This window comes from Gorilla gorilla, chromosome 18, assembly GCF_029281585.2.
Source record: "Gorilla gorilla gorilla isolate KB3781 chromosome 18, NHGRI_mGorGor1-v2.1_pri, whole genome shotgun sequence".
NCBI lineage: Eukaryota > Metazoa > Chordata > Mammalia > Primates > Hominidae > Gorilla > Gorilla gorilla.
In genome coordinates, this window is record NC_073242.2 from 14,849,282 (window position 1) to 14,868,321 (window position 19,040).

The window sequence follows — 19,040 nt, forward strand, 5'->3', positions numbered from 1 at the left end:
ATTAGCTTGGCATGGTGGCGGGTGCCTATAGTCCCAGCTACTCAGGCTGAGGCAAGAAGATTGCTTGAGCCCGGGAGGCATAGGTTGCAGTGAGCCGAGATCACTGCTGCATTCCAGCATGGGCAACAGAGCAAGACTCATCTCAAAAAAAAAAAAAAAAAGGAATAGAAAGCAGGTCTGTCAACTCCATACCACTGCCAAGCATGCCCCTCGGGCCATGGGTTCCAAAGGAGAGGCACAGCCAGGGCCACCTCTGTCTAGACAGAAAGAAGGACTCAGATGGGACAGCTGGGATCTGGAGGAAAAGTCAACAGGACTGGGAAAATGGGGAGAGGAGACACAGGGCACCCGGCCACCTCCTGCCAGCCCAGGAGTTCCCTGGGCAAGGAGCTTGGCCACAGGAAGCAGTGGATGGATGCTGCTTCAGGGGCTCACCCCTGCACCCCAAACAGCACCAGCCTCATCCCCCAGAGTCCCCTGAGCCTCATCCCTCGGGCGCAGAAGAATATCCTGAAACCATCCTGTGGGGTCATTTTAGGGATGAAAACTTGGGACACAGAGTTGCATAAGGTACTTGATTTTCTTCTTCCTCCAAATCACACAATTTAAAAGCTGAGTGAGGGGCCCAGGGCTCCAATGGGCTCTGTCTGTGTCTGCTTCCTCTCCTCACCGCGTTTCATTTCCTCCTCCGTAAATGGGGAACACAAGCTGGGTGCAGTGGCTCATGCCTGTAATCCCAGCACTTTGGGAGGCCGAGGTGGGTAGATCACTTAAGGTAAGGAGTTCAAGACCAGCCTGGCCAACATGGTGAAACCCCATCTCTACTAAAAATACAAAACTTAGCCAGGTGTAGTGGTGGGCACCTGTAATCCCAACTACTCAGGAGGCTGAGGCAGGAGTATCGCTTGAACCCAGGAGGCGGAGGTTGCAGTGAGCAGAGATCGCGCCACTGCACTCCAGCCTGGGTGACAGAGGGAGACTCCGTTTCAAAAAAAAAAAAAAATGGGGAACACGCACGGCCTTCAGCAGAGAGCCTGGAAGATGGTAAGCAGCTCTTTGGTACACCCCCTGTGTATTCCTTCCTCCCCTAGTGCCCACGACAGCTCAGCTGGGAACCCGCCATCCTCCGAGAAGACATTTTAGCAACAGAGGAGGCCATTTTGCTTTGAGAATCAGAACCAAACCCTGCAAGGCCAGGACAGGGAAAGTCTCAGGCAAGTCACGACTGTGGCCAGGGCTTGCTGAAGACAGGAGGGCAGGGGGCTGGTGGCGGGGGCAGGTGGCCTCTGAATGGCTTTAAGAGGAAGCAGAGATGGGGGCGTCATGGCTGCGCTGGGGATGACACCCTCTCCCTCTAGCTGGGTGTCCCTCTAGCTTGGGCAGGGCCTTTCCCTCTCCAAGCTTTTGAGTGCTCAGCCTGCAATGGCGGACTCCAGCCCCCCTCACACCACCTTGCAGGTGAGTGAGGAAACCCAGCACCAGCACCTGGGTGTGCAGCGTGGGAGATGTTTTAGGGATTCCACCCCTTCTTGGAGCTTTTCTATTTAAAACAATTTTTTTTAACTTTTTGTAGAGATGGGGGTCTCACTGTGTTGCCCAGGCTGTTCTTGAACTCCTTGAAGTTCAAGTGATCCTCCCACCATAGCCTCTCAAAGTGTTAGGATTACAGGCGGGAGCCACCGTGCCCAGCCCCTTCTTGGATCATGTAGTGCTTCCTGGGTCCTTTTCCTCTTTATTCTCCCTCCCCCTGCACCCCAGAACTGATGTGGGGCTGATCTGACCTTACTGACAGGGTGGGAGCCCAGGTGCCCTTCCTACCCTCCCCAAGGGGCTCTACGACCCTCCAGGACAGTCTTTGCCCAGGTGCCCTGAGGGCTCCTGGAAGCAGCAGTGAGATGCACTCTGGAGTAGATGGCTCCCTCTCTCAGCCTCCAGCCTTCGAGTCCACTGACATGCAGCCACAGCCATTCCCGGCTCCACACTTAGCCCTTCAGCAAGGCCTCCTCACCACATCCTGAGCCTGTTCATCACCTCCTCCCTGAGGCCACTGCCCAGGTCCGCACCTCCTCATCTCCCACCTGGACCATCCATGGCAGAAACCTCCCATCTGGTCTCCTGGCCCCTCCTCGATGATCCCAACTCTGCCCACACCAGAGGTGATCTCCTGATCTCCTCTGGCGTGAATCACACTGCTCTGCCCCCTAGCCCACCTGGCTTGCTGTCAGTGCAGGGTCTAGGCCCCTCATCCCTCCTTTACCCCCACCTCCCAGCCCCTTCCCAGTGTCCCAGCCCCTCCCCAGCATTCCAGCCCCACTGGCCTTCCTTTGCATCTCCCGTGGTTGTGCCCCGCTCCTGCCCCAGGACCTTCACACATGCTGTCCCTCAGCCCTGCAAGAACCATCTGCTGGAGCCGAGCAGAGGCTGCCTCCTTTGAACAGGACCTGTACCCTCCACTCCCCTACCGCTGCACCACACCAATCCATCATCACACTTATGATGTCATCTTCTCAGAGGTGAGGCGCATTTCTCAACTGCTGTCTCCATCAAACAGGTATCTGGGGAGGGCTATGGGCTTGCAGTGGCCACCCTGGTTTCATTCATTCATGGCACCTCCCTGTGCCTGGGGGCGGCTGAGTCTGTGACCTCTAAAGGCTGGGGGAGCCCACCGGAGGGCAGGCGGTTAGAGTGGCTAGATTGGCATTTAGAAAATCGGCTTGATCTAGAAAATTGGCTCAGATAGGCATTAGAAAGTCCCTCTGCTCCTGGGTAGGTAGTAGTTAATGGAGCTGCAGGGAGTTTAGTTAGGAAGCTCCTGGGTGTCCTGGTGACAGATAAGGGCGGCTGTGGGAAGGGAGAGAAGCAAATGTTTTCCAGAAATAGAGGTCAAATGGAGAGCATTCGGCTGCTGTCACAGGCGCTGCCCGAGCTCCTCCCAGATTCCTCCCCCAGCCCCCATCCCTTTACCCCTCCCCCCAGGGAACTTTCTCTGCCAGCAGCAGCTACCTACATTTTCTAGTCAGGCGCCATCTTTCGCTGCTGGAACCAGCTTTGCCTGCAACCCCTGGAGAGGCAGAAGCTCCCAGGAATTCATGCATTGCCCAGAGGGCAGAAGGGGGGGCTCCCTTAACCAATCACATGCGGTGGGCATAAAATTCCAGCTCCCTTGCCCCTGATCAGGACTCCTACGGGGTGACCCAGCACCATGTCATGGTCACCAAACCCCTGTCTAGGGTCAGCTTCTAGGGAACACGCACTAAGGACGGTGACTTCAGATTTTGGGGTCTGAGAGAAGAAGAAGGAAAGGCGTTTGCACAAGGTTTTGACTTGTGCAAGGGTGGCCAGTCCCTAGACGGGACGCATCAGACAGGGATCCCTGACTCAGATCGAGGGAGGGCTTCAGGGTGCAGTTTCCTTGAGGACAAGTGGTTATATCAGTTTCGTGTTGCCAAAAATCATCAGGGCAGCGACCAAGCTGAGCACAGATGCAGTTCACTGTCCAGAAGAAAGGCCCCCAACATCTCAGCGCCGTCCCGCTCCCTGCCGTGGGGCGGAGCCGGCCAGCATTTTCCTGGCCTGGGCCAGGCACAGCTAAGGCTGAGACATCTGCGCAGGGCAGAAAGGGCCAGATCAGGCCCTTCCTGGCAAGCGCCTCCCAGGGGACAATGTCAGTCCCAGAAAGCGTGAGTCATGAGTAGAGGACCCCCCACATCCCTGGCCAGGCCAGGAGGTGCCTCTGCAGGGACTTGCCCCAAAGGGGCACCGTCTCCAGTCATCCTCAGAGTCAGGCAGGCTTGCCAACCTGTCCTTTCATCTCTGTCTTGCTCCCAGGCAACCCATAAACCCCTCGGGGCCCAGAGGCCACGCCTCACTCGACAGCTCAGGAGAGCCAGGCACAGGGGCAGAAGCTACTTGCCGAGGTCATGCAGTGACATGGAGCCACAGCCTGGCTTCCTGACACCCCTTCTGCCTTACCAGGCTGATGCACAGGTTTGCCATGTGGGAATTCCCCAGGCCCACCCTGCTGCCATGCCCTGGTACCCTGTAATCTGGAGGCATGTGGGTGCCTGTCACCCAAGCACCCTTTCTGGCACAGCAGGAGGAGACAGCCAAGCACCCAGGGCAGCCCCCAACCTCAGGGATCCCCAGCTCCTCCTGTACCCCTTGACCCTCCCACTCCTCCAGGGGCTGCCTCATGGTTGGTGGGTCCCTGTCCTGCCCTGTCCTAGTGTGGGTCCTTCAGGGAGGGCTGGAACGCAGGGCTGTGTGGCACCCAGCACACACCTGGGGCCCTGGGAGAGGGTGCGCCTCTTCCTTCTGGAGTGTGAGCTGCCTCCTGCTCTGCTCTTGCCCATCAGGCCAGGTGGTGGGGGAAGGGGCGCAGGCGTGGATTTCCCTGCAGTCAGGGCTGCCCTCCCACCATCTTGCATGGGGAGAGATGAGGGGTAGGGGTGCTGGGTGCACAGGTGGAGTCTCCCTTTCTCTCTTTGGTGCCTTCATAACCCCTTGTCCACCTTCTATCCTGGGAAGCTTTGTTCCCCCGTGGGCCACCTACTCCAGCCCACCTCCTCGGGTGGCGACAATGGGCTCAGTGTGTTCCTCCCTTCTTGCCCAAGACAGGATCTTTGGCCCTTATTAATAAAAACAACCAAATCTGGCTGGTGCAGTGGCTCACACCTGTAATCCCAGCACTTTGGGAGGTCAAGGTAGGAGGATCACTTGAGGCCAGGAGTTCGAGACCAGCCTGGACAACATAGCGGGACTCTGTCTCTACAAAAAAATTAAAAATTAGCCAAGCATGGTGGCGTGCTTCTAGCTACTTGGGAGGGTGAAGCAGGAGGGGATTGCTTGAGCCCAGGAGTTTGAGGCAGAAGTGAGCTACGATTGTGCCACTGCACTCCAGATGAGGGAGACCCTATCTCAAAAAAAAAAAAAAAAAAAGTACAATAATCACAGTCACATCTATTAAGTGTTACTTCGTGCCTGGCGTATAGCTGAACACATGGCCCATATGACTTTATCCATGATCCCTGTTTTTCAGGTAGGAAATGGAAGTTCAGAGAGGTTAAGTGGCCCACCCCCAGCGCACAGCTAGTACACGATGGGGCTTCTATGTACCTCTCAGCCCCGGGCCTACCTTATTCTTCATAAACCCATGAAGGTTGCAGGTCTATCCAACATATACACACAGGAAGCTTCTGGCAGCTTGAGAAATACTTGTGACATGAATAATCAATCACAGCTGCTACTTACTAGGGGCTGCCTAAAAACAGCACTTTGGGCCGGACGCAGTGGCTCACGGCTGTAATCCCAGCACTTTGGGAGGCCGAGGTGGGCGGATCACGAGGTCAGGAGATTGAGACCATTCTGGCTAACACAGTGAAACCCCGTCACTACTAAAAAATACCAAAAAATTAGCCGGGCGTGGTGGCGGGTGTCTGTAGTCCCAGCTATGCAGAATACTGAAGCAGGAGAATCACTTGAACCCAGGAGGCGGAGCTTGCAGTGAGCCAAGATCACGCCATTGCACTCCAGCCTGGGCGACAGAGCGAGACTCCTTCTCAAAAAAAAAAAAACAAAAAACAAAACAAAACAAAACAAAAAACCAGCACTTTGTTTTTATTTATTGATTTGACATTTAGTTCATTTTTAAAAAAAGATGGTTCAAAATGCAAAAGAGATAAGAGGGTCTCTTTCCCTGCTGGCCCCTGTCGTCCCCCAGCCACCCCAGTTCCCTTTCTGATACCAGTTTCCTCAATTCCTTCCAGAAATACTTTCTATTTTTGAGATGGAGTCTCGCTCTGTCGCCAGGCTGGAGTGCAGTGGCACGATCTCGGCTCACAGCAACCTCCGCCTCCCGGGTTCAAGCGATTCTCCTGCCTCAGCCTCCTGAGTAACTGGGACTACAGGCATGTGCCACCACATCCAGCTAATTTAGTAGAGATGGGGTTTCACCATGTTGGCCACGATGGTCTTGAACTCCTGACCTCGTGATCTGCCCGCCTTGGCCTCCTAAAGTCCTGGGATTACAGGCATGAGCCCCCACACCGAGCCGTTTTTTTTGTTTGTTTGTTTGTTTGTTTGTTTTGTTTTGTTTTGAGACGGAGTTTTGCTCTTGTCGCCCAGGCTGGAGTGTAGTGGTGTGGTCTTGGCTCACTGCAACCTCTACTCCTCGAGCTCACATGATTCTCCAGCCTCAGCCTCCCAAGTAGCTGGGATTACAGGCGCCTGCCACCATACCCAGCTAATTTTGTATTTTCAATAGAGATGGAGTTTCCCCATGTTGGACAAGCTGGTGTCAATCTCCTGACCTCAGGTGATCTGCCCACCTCGGCCTCCCAAAGTGCTGGGATTACAGGCATGAGCCACCAGGCCCGGCCTCCTTCCAGAAATACTTAATACATTTACTCAAATGTTAGACTACTATACTGATATGATTTGGATCTATGTCCCCACCCAAATCTCATGTTGAATTGTAACCCCTGATGTTGGAGGTGGGGCCTGGTGGGAGGTGATTGTATCAAGGGAGTGGATTTCTCATGAATGGTTTAGCACCATCCGTCTTGGTACTATCCCTGTGATAGTGAGTGAGTTCTCATGAGATCTGGTCATTTACAAGTGTATAGCACCTCCTCCATTTCTTCTTGCTCCTGCTCCCGCCATGTGACATGCCTGCCCCCTCTTTGCCTTCTGCCATGATTGGAAGTTTCCTGAGGCCTCTCCAGAAGCTGAGCAGAGGCCAGTGCCATGCTCCCTGTACAGCTTGCAGAATTGTGAGCCAACTAAACCTCTTTTCTTTATGAATTACTCTGTCTTTAGTATTTCTTTATAGCAATGTGAGAATGGACGAATCCATGTACATACTGTATTCATTATCTATTGCTATTGCTGCATAGCAAGTTAGCCCAAAATTTGGCAACTTGAAATATGAATAAACCTTTTTTATCTCACAGTTTCTGAGGGGCAGGAATTTGGGAGCAACTCAGCTGGGTGATTCTGGCTCAGTGTCACGTGAGGCTGTGGTCAAGCAGTTGGCCAGGGCTGCTGTCATCTGAAGGCTCAACGGGGGCTGGAGGCTCTACTTTCTGGATGGCTCATTATGTGGCTTTTGGCAGGAGGTCTCAGCTCCTCACCACATAGATGTCTCAATAGGGCTGCTTGAGTGTCCTCACAACGTGGCAGCTGGCTTCTGTCAGGGCAAGTGGTCCAAGACAGGACAGAGTGGAAGCTGCTATATTATTTATGACCTAGCCTTGGAAGACATGTTTCCACTGTATCCTCCTAATTACACAGGTCAGCCTTAGTTAATGTGGGAGAGGACAACATTAGGCCCCAAGAGGTGAGAATCATTGTGGGTCATCTGGAGGCTGCCTAGCACACACAGTGTCCTGCACCTTGCCTTTTTTCACTGCACAATAGCATTCAGAATGGTTCTATATCAATATACACAGAATAACCTTGTTTGTTTGTTATTTATTTATTTATTTATTTATATGAGCTAGGGTCTCACTCTGTCACCCAGGCTGGAGTACAGTGGCATGATCACAACTCACTGTAGCCTCAACCTCCCAGACTCAAGCGATCCTCCCACCTCAGCCTCCCAAGTAGCTGGGACTACAGGTGCATACCACCATGCCTGGCTAATTATTTTTAAAAAATGTTTTGTAGAGATGGGGCCCCACTATATTGCCCAGGCTGGTCTCGAACTCCTGAGCCCAAGTGCTCCTCCTGTCTCAGCCTCCCAAAAAATATTCGGATTCCAGGCATGAGCCACTGCACCCAGCCTATTTTTTAAATTGCATAGTATTCCACTGTGTGGGAACATCATGATGTATTTACCCAGCCCACTATTGATGGATCTTTGGGTTTTTCCTGATCATTTGCTATTACCATCAGGGCTGCAGTGACCATCTGATTTGCAGAGGCATTATTTCCCATATCTGATGGGGTGATACTCTGGGACGGACTGGCCTAGTCAAAAGGGGTGGTGCTTTGAAAACACAGCTGTGAATTCTTTGCCACTTCTTGGATTAAGAAGTGGGGTCTAGGCCAGGTGTTACACCAACACTTTGGGAGGTTGAGGCAGGTGGGTTGCTTGAGCTTAGGAGTTTGAGACTAGCCTGGGCCACATGGTGAAGCCCCATCTCTACCAAAAATACAAAAATTAGCTGGTCGTGGTAGCACATACCTGCAGTCCTAGCTACTCAGGAGGCTGAGGTGGGAGGATCATTTAAACCCAGGAGGCGGAAGTTGCAGTGAGCTAAGATCATGTCACTGCACTCCAGCCTGGGTGAGCCAGACCCTGTCAAAAAAAAAAAAGAAAGAAGAAAGAAAGAGAGAAAGAAAGAAAGAAAGAAAGAAAGAAAGAAAGAAAGAAAGAAAGAAAGAAAGAAAGAAAGAAAAAAGGAAATGGAATCTATATCTCCTCCCCTTGAAACTGAGTGGGCTTTTGATGAATTCAACCAGGAGAGTATTACAGAAGTGATGCCGTGGGATGTCTGAGACTTGGTTGTAAAAGGCCATACAGTTCCATCTTGTTTGCTGGAAGACTTGTTCTTGGAGCCTTTACCTGCAACTTAAGAAGTCTGACTCCTTCAGGCTGCCATGCTGGAAGGAAGACCAAGACACTTGAAGAGGCCACATGTCAGCACATCAGTCACTGTCCCCAGTGATGGTGACACCCAACCTTCAAGTCATGCCAACAAAGACACCAGACATGTGAGTGAAGTAGTCTCCAGACATTTTGAGTGACCCCCTCCCCAGCTGAGGCCTTAGTCTTCATGGAACAGAAATAAACCACAAAAAACTAGAATAAAGGATATGAGCATTTTTTTTAAGGTATAGCAAGCACTTATACACTTTAGCTCATTTAATTCTCCCAAGAATCTCGCAGGGCAAGTATTATCAACCCCATTTTACAGAGAAGAAGAACAGAGCTCAGAGAGGTTCAGCAACTCGCCCAAGGCATTACAGCAGGTGACTGAAAGACCTGGATGCTAACTTGGGTCTTTCTGGCTCCAGACCCACCCTCCTACATGGGTTGCTTGCTGAAAGAGGGAAACAACTCATTGTGTCGAACTTTCAAGCTCAGCCATAAGAAATTTCTAGACCCAAAGAATACACTGAATTAGATCAGAAGTTCCATGCCTGGGTCCTCTGGGAGCTATTTTTGGCAAAAAACGCTGGAAAACTGTGCATCCATTCTTCCTGCCAATGTTGTGTAGGCAGGGAGGAATGTGTAAACTCTCCGCTGTTGCTGAGAATTCTGTTCATTGAGGATCTCAACTGGCCAGATGGTCTTACGGTTAACTACCCTGCTGGTTAACAAACAAATGAAGTTATTACTCCCTTTAGTAGGAAGAGACCTTTCTTTTAAATTTAAATTTATTTTTGTTTTCTGATCCAACTGAGAAACAAGTTAGGAGGAAAGCTTTCTAAACATGAAATTCTGCCAGGGCACTTGCCACCGAATGGGTTTCTCCCTACTGGTGATAAGTGGTATTGCAACTCAGCTCTATTAGACAAAAGGGAGGTGAGAGACACATGTACGTGGGGCAATCTCTGGAGCTGGAGACAATTTCAAGGGAAGGCTCAACTAAGAGACAGTGTCACAGAATGATTACACTTGAGTCTCAGGAGTCACAGGATCTGGGTTCAAATCCCTGCCTTGCTGCATGTCCATTAGGGTCCACTCAGGGAAACAGAAACCACATCAGGTATTTCAAACAGAGGGAAATGGATACATGAATGATGAGACTACCAGAGATGAGCATCAGCAGGAAGCCAGTACCACCCAGAGTGCAAGAGGGAAAACCGGAGGACCCCGTATTACCAGAGCCCGGGAGCTGGGGCCATCTGAAATGCAGGAATGGCAACTGAACCGTTCCAAAGGCTAGACTTTGCCAGGGATGCTGGAGCCACAAAGAAGTCCCTGCTGCTGCAAAGATGCCACTTGAAGCAGAGAGAGGGAGAAATACCATGTTTATCCCTTCTTCTCAGTCTCCAGCCTCCCGCCAGGCTTCCCATTTGTTTAACTCAGTAGAGAGTCAATTGGCAAGGAGGCCTAGGATATGTTGGTTCTCACCATACAGAGTTGAGCAAGAGGACAGATATGAAAGCAAAGAGGCAAATGCAGCCTCTCTCTGTAAATGCAACATTGAGCAAGAGCCTTAGGCCGAGTGACTTCCTGCTCTGGGCCTCAACTTCCTCCTCTGCAAAATGGGGATAACATCCTATCTCGGACCGGACCCATCATGATGACAGTCAAGAGAGATAATCCAGAGAAGGCTGCCAGTACCCAGCCTGACAGGGGGTAACAAGCACTGCAGACTTGGTGGGGCTGTTGGTGGAACATCCCCAGCCCCCCAGAAGTCACCAGTGCTGCCCACTGGGGGATATTTTCCATAGGACCCTTCTTAGATTTTAATACAGGAGGGAGCAGGAATGGGGGAATTAGCTTTGAAGTAATGTCCCCTTGCCTGTCACTGCCTTTTTTTTTTTTTTCTTTTTTTTGAGACGAAGTCTCACTCTGTCGCCCTGGCTGAAGTGCAGTGGCATGATCTCAGCTCACTGCAACCTCCGCCTCTGAAGTTCAAGCGATTCTCCTGCCTCAGCCTCCTGAATAGCTAGGATAACGGGGGTGCACCACCACGCCTGGCTAATTTTTGTATTTTTAATAGAGATGGGGTTTCGCCATGTTGGCCAGGCTGGTCTTGAACTCCTGACCTCAAGTGATCCTCCTAACTCAACCTCCCAAAGTGCTGGGATTACAGGCATGAGCCACTGCACCCAGCCTGCCACTGCCTTTTGTATAGAAGTGTTCCAGACTAGTTTGTGCTTTCTAAAGGCTGAGTGTAAGGGAATGTGTGGTGTATGTTCATAGTAGGTGTGTGATAACATGTAAATATATGCATGCGGGGAATTGGTGTGAGTGTGGAAGTGTGTAAGCGTGTGTGTGAGAATGCATGGCATATGTATATTGTATAAGAGTGTGTGGTGTATGAGATGTATGGTGTGTGTTTGCGAGGGTGTAATGTGTTTGGGCGTAGCATGTGTGTGAATGCATTTGTGTGAGTGTGTGTATGCTTGAGTGTGTATGGGTGTGGGTGAGTGTGAGAGGGGCTGCAGGATGAGAGTCGGATTCTCCATCTATGCTTCTCATATAGAGCTCCAGAAGGTCCTTTTGAGAAATCCCCAAACCACAGCCTGCTGGGCCCTGTGTCAGGGCAGAGTCGGGGCCAGGCGTCCAGGTGGGCTGAGGTTTTTCAACTCGAGACTAAGCTCCTTCTGCTGGGTGTGTGACTTTGGCAGCCCATGTGACCTCTTCTTCTGTGCTTCAGTTTCTGTTCGGTGTTTTGTTTTGTTTTGTTTTGTTTTGTTTTGTTTTGTTTTGTTTTGTTTTTTGTTTTGAGATAGGATCTCATTCTGTTGCCCAGGCTGGAGTGCAGTGGCACAATCATAACTCACTGCAGCCTTGACCTCCTGGGCTCAAGCCATCCTTTTGCCTCAGCCTCCTGAGTAGCTGGGACTAAGGGTGCACACCAGCTAATTTTAAAAATTATTTTTAGTAGAGATGGAGTCTCACTATGTTGCCCAGGCTGGTCTCCAACTCCTGGGCTCAGGTGATCCTCCCACCTCAGACTGACAAAGTGCTGGGATTACAGGCATAAGCCACCATGCCCTGCCTGTGCCTTGGTAAATGGGGGTAAAATGGGGGTAATCACTGGAATTCCTAGGATGGTTGTGATGTGAGTGCTTGGCCCAGGGCTTGGGGTGGTGGAAGGCATTAGCCACCTATTATTATCAACTCTGGCTATTTATGTTGCTATTTTCTCTCATCATTATATTTATTTCATCTAAAGAAGTGACAGTGGCCCTCAAGAGGAGGATGAAAATCAGCAGGGCTGGCCGTACAGAGTGTTGTTCAGGATGGGGAAGCCCAGCGACTCTCAGGTGCCACTGTGGGCAATGGAAGTCATTCAACCCATCTGAAATATGAACGGTGTCCACAAAAGCTAACCGTACACATACCCTATACCCAGCAATCCCAGTCCTGGGCAAAAACCTGGAGAAACGAGGCACCTACCCACCACAGGCCTGCACATGCAGCATGGCTCAGGATAGCCCCCAAGGGGAGACAAATCCAATGTCCACCAACAGGGTCATGGAGAAATAAAGTGTGAAAGAGGAGCCGGGCGCAGTGGCTCACGCCTGTAATCCCAGCACTTTGGGAGGCTAAGACGGGCGGATCACTTGAGGCCAGGAGTTCGAGACCAGCCTGGCCAACATGGGGAAACCCTGTCTCTACTAAAAATACAAAAATTAGCCAGGTGTGGTGGCGGGTGCCTGTAATCCCAGCTACTCAGGAGGCTGAGGCATGAGAATCACTCAAACCCGGGAGGTGGAGGCTGCAGTGAGCTGAGATTGCACCACTGTACTCCAGCCTGGGTGACAGAGTGAGACTCCTTCTCAATAAAAAAGTAAAATACAATAAAAATAAAGTGTGAAACAGCCATGCAGTGGAATACCACTCAGCAATGCAAAAGAACAAACTCCTGCCGTACACGATGTGAATGAAACTCACAGACATGGCGTTGAGGGAATGAGATGAGCTAGAAAACATCCCCACTGTCCGCTTTCACTCATCTGAAGCAACAGGCTAAACTCATCAATAGTGACAAAAGTCAGAGCAGGGGCTGCCTCTGGCCAGGAGGTGGGGAGGGTCTGAGGGACCGTGCTAGAGACGCCCTGGACCTCAGTCTGGGTGGTGCCTCTGTGGGCATACAACTATGTCAGAACTCACCAAGTTGGACACTCAGGTGCGTGCATGTAAGTGATTGTGTTTTCCCTTGATAAACACTTTTTTATGACACAGAGTCTCCCTCTGTCACCCAGACTGGAATGCAGTGGCACCATCGTAGCCCACTGCAGCCTCAAACTCCTGTGCTCAAACGATCCTCCAACCTCAGCCTCCCTGGTAGCTGGGACTACAGGCATGCACCACCATACCTGGTTAATTTTTGTATTTTTAGTAGAAACAGGGTCTTGCTATATTACCCAGGTTGGTCTGAAACTCCTAGACTCAAGCGACCCTCCTGCCTTGGCCTCCCAAAGTGCTGGGATTACAGGCATGAGCCACTGTACCCAGCCGATAAACACTTTTTGAAATCCTTTTTGTTTTTTTAAGTAATCAATGGATTGTAGGAATCACGGTAATAAAAGACTGATTCATGCTACATAAAGTGGATGAACTTGAAAATATGTTGAGTGAAAGAAGTCAGACACAAAAGGCCACTTACTGTATGATTCCATTTATATGAAATGTCCAGAATAGGCAAATCCACAGAAGAAGAAAGTGGATTAGGGTTGGCCGGGCGCGGTGGCTCACACCTGTAATCCCAACACTTTGGGAGGCCAAGGCGGGTGGATCACAAGGTCAGGAGATCGAGACCATCCTGGCTAACACAGTGAAACCCCGTCTCTACTAAAAAATACAAAAAATTAGCTGGGCGTGGTGACGGGCGCCTTTAGTCCCAGCTACTCTGGAGGCTGAGGCAGGAGAATGGCGTGAACCTGGGAGATGGAGCTTGCAGTGAGCCGAGACGGCGCCACTGCATTCCAGCCTGGGCAACAAAGCGAGACTCTGTCTCAAAAAAAGAAAGAAAGAAAGAGAGAGAGAGAGAGAAGGAAGGAAGGAAGGAAGGAAGGAAGGAAGGAAGGAAGGAAGGAAGGGAAAAAGAAAAGAAAAGAAAAGGAAAAGAAGGAAAAAAGAAGGAAAGAAAGAAAGAAAGAAAGAAAAGAAAGGAAGGAAGAAAAGAAAGAAAGAAACAAAAGGAAGGAAGGAAGAAAGAAAGAAAAAAACAAAGGAAAGAAAAGAAAGAAAGAAAGAAAGAGAAAGAAAGAAAGTGGATTAGGGTTTACCAGGGGCTGGGACAAGGGCGGTTGGGGGGGTGACTGCTATGAATATGGGGTTGTATTTTAGGGTGGTGAAAACATTCTGGAACTAGACTGATGGTTATATAACACTGTGAACGTACTAAATGCTACCTAACTGTGCTTTAAATTGGTGATTTTTATGTGATGTGTATTTTACCACCTTTTTCTTTCTTTCGTTTTTGGAGACAGATTCTCACTCTGTCACCCAGACTTAAGTGCAGTGGCATGATCTCAGCTCACTGCAACCTCTGCCTCCCAGGTTCAAGCTATTTTCATGCCTCAGCCTCCCGAGTAGCTGGAATTACAGGTGTGTGCCACCACACCCAGCTAATTATTGTATTTTTAGTAGAGATGGGGTTTCACCACGTTGACTAGGCTGGTCTCAAACTCCTGACCTGAAGCAATTCTTCCACCTCAGCCTTGCGAAATTCTAGGATTACAGGCATGAGCCACTGTGCCTAGATGCCACCATTTGTTTTAAAGTAATTAATGGGGCTGGGTGCAGTGGCTCACGCCTGTAATCCCAGCACTTTGGGAGGCCGAAGCGGGCAGATCACCTGAGGTCAGGAGTTCGAGACCAGGCTGGCCAACATGGTGAAACCCCATCTCTACTAAAAATACAAAAATTAGCCAGGCGTGGTGGCATGCACCTGTAATTTCAGCTACTCGGGAGGCGGAGGCAGGAGAAGGGTTTGAACCCTGGAGGCGGAGGTTGCAGTGAGCCGAGATGACACCACTGCACTCCAGCCTGGGGGACAGGTGAGACTCCATCTCAAGAAAATAAATAAATAAAAATAAATAAAGTAATTAATGGTAAAACAAAAAAAGTTGAACTTTGCTCTGAATCTTCACAGTATGCCTACATGTGGTGCCCTATTTTCTCTGTTTTGCAGGTGGGGAAGCTGAGGCCCAGAGAGGTGAGTGGCATGTCCGAAGCAGCCCAGCGCAGGGTGCGAGGTAGGCAGGGCTGGGCCCCCTGGCCTTCCCTGTGAACCATCTGCCCGCCAGTTGCAGGAGGCAGTTCCTGGAAAGCAAGCGGGCCAAGTTCCTCACAGAGATCAGAAGAGCAACAAGATCTCCAGGCCAGGGCAGAGGTCCCCGCCCTGGATGCTGGTGACACTTCCCCTGGGCGGGAGGGGCTGGGAGCATGCAGATCTCAGCCCTGAACAGCCTGTCCTCTCGCCTCGAGGTTCTTGGTAGGCTGGGAACAGCCTGTCCTGCTGAGCTTCCTGTCACCTCTCTAGCTGCCCACACGCCGCACAGCTGCCACCGCCGGCCCTGGCCCGGGAGAGGGGGGTCTCTGGGGCTCTTAGCAGGCCATGGTGGGGGTGTCTTGGGGCCAGCCTGAACTGAAAGACCATCACAGCTTGCAAGCCACCTCCCTGCTCTGTTGCTGGCTCTCCTTGAAGACAAGTTTTTTTCAATTAACCAAAGCGGTGCATGGCAATGTGCTAAGAGAATCAAACACAGAGCAACAGAATCAATGCCCCACACTGGGAAATAGCCGACTTTCTGTTCCCTCCCATCCCTTCCTTCCCTCCCCGCCTCCTTCCCCTACTCCTTCCATTCCACAAACATTTATTGAGCACCTGCTGTGTGCCAGCCACTGTTCTAGGCCCTGAAGACACAGAAGTGAACCAAAAAAAGAGTCCCTGTGCACATCCTGGAGGGAATTTCCCTGTGTGTGTGTGTGTGTGTGTGTGTGTGTGTGTCTATACAGTGTATGCAGACAGTGGATAATAAAAGCTGTTTATCAGGCACTTTCTCTGAGCTGTTCCATGTGCTTCACTTATACTCATTCAGCTAATCCTCAGGACACCCCCGTGAAGTCAGTGATATTAGTCACAGAGGCCCAGAGAAGTGAAGTGACTTGCCCAAGGTCACACAGCCAGCAAGAGGCCAAGCCTGGATTGAACCCCAGCCGCCTGGCTCTGGAGCCTGCAGCATAACCACAGCAGGGAACTGCCACCAGAGACAGACATCAGCAGCCACTAGGAGATGTTAACCAACAGGCTTGTCTTCACGGCACGGCCCCCGCTTCACCAGCTGCACTGTTTGATGAGTTTTGCAGGTCCCAGATCTTATAAGCTCATGGTGATTGATCCAAATGATGCAGAGGTCGGCCTAAAGTTAGAAGTGGACCCCTCTCTGCCCCAAGACAGCCCTTCACCCCAATTCCATTCCCACAGTTTGGGCATCCACCCAGGCTGCCAAGCCAAGCGGGGGCTGCCCGGGTTAGCAGGGACCTGGCCATGGGCCTCCTCAGCCCCCGGGGCCGCCTCTCTGAGGAGTGGGTGCCCCGCCCCTCCGTGGGCCGCCTGGTTTCTCTTATTGGCAGCGTCTGTAGTCCCCTGGCTCTGTCACCCGCAGCTATTCTAGGCCTCTGGTTCCTTTCACTTTCTGCTCTGCGTCTTCCTGCCTCGGTGGTTCCCCACCATCCAGCCTGAGACCTCCCCGTTGCCCGCCCTGGGTTTCTGTCTGCTCCTCTCCATGGTGGCTGGCCCTGGCTCTGCCCCCAAGCCATGGAGAAGGCCAAATGCAGGCTGTAGAAAGGTCTGGGATCAGATCCCCCCATCCCTCCATGGCCACGTGACCGGGCCCGCCTCTTCCCTCTGAGTTTCACGTCCTCATCTGAAGAGGGAATGCTGCTCATGCCCACCTTGCGGGGATGTGGGGAGGGGGTGCTGCCAGTGGAGACTCCCAGGGGACCCTCCAGGAGTCTCATCCTGACTCGAGACTGGGCACCTGGTGGGGGCACAGGCCCCCTCTCCCGCCATGGGACCGCCACATCCAGGCTCTCGTGGGTTGAGATGCTGAGGAAAGGAAAGAACAAAACCTGCTGGAGGAGCAGCCAACACGGCCCTCAGCTGGGTGACCTTGGGCAAGTCGCTTCCCCTCTCTGGGCCTCAGTTTCCATATCTGTGAATGAGGCAGCTGGACTGAAGAATAGAGAGTCACAAAGCAGAGTGACACAAACTGGGCTACAGGAAACCCTGGAGGCCCTTGACCCAGGCTGGGGCCGGGGATGGTTCTGCAAAGCCTCTTGGGAGAGGGTTGCCTGAGCTGAGTCTCCAAACAGAACAGTGGCCCTAAGTCATGGGAGATGAGCCGGAGCAGTCCAGAGGGCACGGTCAGCACATGCTAAGGTCCTGGGGCACAGAGTACAGGGCTTGAAAAGGGTTCCTCTTGCTCCATGTGACTTTCATCATCCAACAGCCTGTGGTGGCACTTGCCTGTATCCCAGCTATCTGGGAGGCTGAGGTGGGAGGATTGCTTGAGTCTGAGAGGTCGGGCTTGTTCTCCTGGTGTTGGCAGAGTCCAGAGGGAGCAAGTGGAAGCCACAGGTGTCTTGAGGCCTAGGCTGAGATCTAGCACATCACTGCGTCACTTCATTTCATCCTATTGGCCAAAGCAGCCCAATTCTAGGGATGGGGATCTAGACTCAACTTCTTGATGGGAGGAGTAGCAAAGTCACACTGCCAAGGGCAGGGACACAGGGAGGGATGAAGAGTTAGGAATGGTTTTTCTTTTTCTTTTCTTTTTTTCTTTTTCTTTTTTATTTTTCTTTTTTTTTTTTTTTTTTTTTTTTTTTGAGACAGTCTTGCTTTGTCACCCAGGCTGGAGTGCATTGTCGTAAGCTCACTGCAACCTCCACCTCCCGGGTTCAATCTATTCTCCTTCCTCAGCCTCCCAAGTAGCTGGGACTACGGGTGCCTGCCACCACGCCTGGCTAATTTTTGTATTTTTAGTAGGGGCAGGGTTTCACCTGCCAGGCTGGTCTCGAACTTCTGTCTTCAAATGAATTGCTCACCACAGCCTTCCAAAGTGTTGAGATTACAGGCGTGAGCCACTGTGCCTGGCAGGGCTGGTTTTTCAGTCACTCTGATGAACTCCCCAACACTCATCCCTTGTCAATTAAGTTCCAGGCCAGTCAAGGTGGCTCACACATGTAATCCCAACACTTTGGGAGGCTGAGACGGGAGGACATCTTGAGCCCAGGAGTTTGAGACCAGCCTGGACATCATGGTGAGACCCTGTCTCTACAAAAGATAAAAAATTAACCGGGTGTCGTGGTGCTTCCCTGTATCCCAGCTATCTGGGAGGCTGAGGTGGGAGGATTGCTTGAGTCTGAGAGGTCGAGGCTGCAGTGAACTGTGATCACTCCCCTGTACTCCAGCCTGGGAGACAGAGTGAGACCCTGTCTCAAAAAAAACTTCCAGTTCCTGGTCACTGACTTTCTTTTTTTTTTTTTTGAGATGGAGTTTTGCTCTTGTTCCCAGGCTGGAGTGCAATGGCGTGATCTCGGCTCACCGCAACCTCCGCCTCCCAGGTTCAAGCAATTCTCCCGCCTCAGCCTCCTGAGTAGCTGGGATTACAGGCAGGCACCACCATGCCTGGCTAATTTTTTTTGTATTTTTAGTAGAGACGGGATTTCTCCATGTTGCTCAGGCTGGTCTTTAACTCCTGACCTCAGGTGATCCGCCCACCTCAGCCTCCCAAAGTGCTGGGATTACAGGTGTGAGCCACCGTGCCCGGCTAGGTCACTGACTTTCAACGATGGGCAGGTAACTCAATTCTGGCCAATGAGACATGAAGAAAGCTTTCCTTGCTCCTAAGGGAAGCCCCAGGGAGAGACATGGTTTCTGTTCTTCCTGATGTGATGCCTGAAACTTCACTGGCCCTCTTAGGACTGACCTCAGATAAAACCAACAGCGAGACATCAGCTGAAAGATGGAAGGAAAATGAACTTGGATTTCCTATTGAACAATATATTACATGTCCAGATTCTTCCTTTTTTTTTTTTTTTTTTTAAGAGATGGAGTCTTGTTCTATCACCCAGGCTGGAGTGCAGTGGTGTGATCATAGCTCACTATAGCCTCGATCTCCTGTCCTCAAGTAATCCTCCCACTCTGGCCTCCCAAAGCACTAGGATTACAGATGTGAGCCACCACACCTGGCCCATTTCCAGATCCTTTTTAAAAAAATATTTTTTAAAATAGAGACACGGTCTCACTATGTTGCCTAGGCTGGTCTTGAACTCCTGGCCTCAACGATCCTCCTGCCTAAACCTCCCAAAGTGCTGGGATTACAGGTGTGAGCCGCACTTG

At 51.3% G+C, this 19,040-nt stretch overlaps 1 long non-coding RNA gene across 2 annotated transcripts; it reads left to right on the forward strand.

Moving 5' to 3' along the window:
• Positions 1–1,290: 1,290 nt before the first annotated feature.
• On the forward strand, positions 1,291–15,680 carry LOC109023600 (uncharacterized). Of its 2 annotated transcripts, none has more exons than XR_010131502.1 (3): positions 1,291–2,513; positions 14,826–14,849; positions 14,947–15,680. It is a non-coding gene; the product is annotated as an uncharacterized lncRNA (long non-coding RNA). The 2 variants fall into 2 exon arrangements; XR_010131503.1 differs by lacking the exons at positions 14,826–14,849; positions 14,947–15,680 and adding exons at positions 3,829–3,987; positions 6,624–6,655.
• The last annotated feature ends 3,360 nt before the right edge of the window (positions 15,681–19,040 follow it).